A 772-nucleotide genomic window follows, 5' to 3' on the forward strand; every position below is an offset into this window, starting at 1 on the left:
TGAGTAAGCTTAGAGTGGAAGTCCAAACCTTTAGATAGAAGGAAGGTGAATCCCTCTATGAAGCTTGGGAAAGATACAAACAATTGATCAGAAAGTGTCCTTCTGACATGCTTTTTGAATGGAGCATCATAGGTATCTTCTATGATGGTCTGTCTGAACTATCCAAGATGTCATTGGATAGTTCTGCTGGAGGCTCTCTTCATCTGAAGAAGACACCTGCAGAAGCTCAAGAACTGATTGAAATGGTTGCAAATAACCAATTCATGTACACTTCTGAAATGAATCATGTGAACAATGGGACGAATCAGAAGAAAGGAGTTCTTGAGATTGATACTCTGAATGCCATATTGGCTCAGAACAAAATATTGACTCAGCAAGTCAATATGATTTCTCAAAGTCTGTCTGGAATGCAAGCTACACCAGGCAGTACTAAGGACGCTTCATCTGAAGAAGAAGCTTATGATCCTGAGAACCCTTCAATGGAAGAGGTGAATTACATGGGAGAACCCTATGGAAACACTTATAATCCTTCATGGAGAAATCATCCAAATCTTTCATGGAAGGATCAACAGAGACCTTAACAAGGTTTCAACAACAATAATGGTGGATGAAACAGGTTTAGCAATGGCAAGCCTTTTCCATCATCTTCTCAGCAACAGACAGAGAATTCTAAGCAGAGCCACTCTGACTTAGCAACCATGGTCTCTGATCTAATCAAAACCACTCAAAGTTTCAAACTTAGTCTCTGATCTATCTAAGGCCACTCTCAGTT

The 772-nt window shown here is 40.0% G+C and overlaps 1 non-coding gene across 1 annotated transcript; it reads right to left on the bottom strand.

Annotated features, from left to right (window-relative positions):
- Positions 1 to 5: 5 nt before the first annotated feature.
- LOC127745913 (small nucleolar RNA R71) lies at positions 6 to 113 on the bottom strand. Its single transcript, XR_008007536.1, has one exon. It is a non-coding gene; the product is annotated as a small nucleolar RNA R71 (small nucleolar RNA).
- Positions 114 to 772: the final 659 nt, after the last annotated feature.

Source organism: Arachis duranensis, chromosome 3 (assembly GCF_000817695.3).
Source record: "Arachis duranensis cultivar V14167 chromosome 3, aradu.V14167.gnm2.J7QH, whole genome shotgun sequence".
Classification (NCBI taxonomy): Eukaryota; Viridiplantae; Streptophyta; class Magnoliopsida; order Fabales; family Fabaceae; genus Arachis; species Arachis duranensis.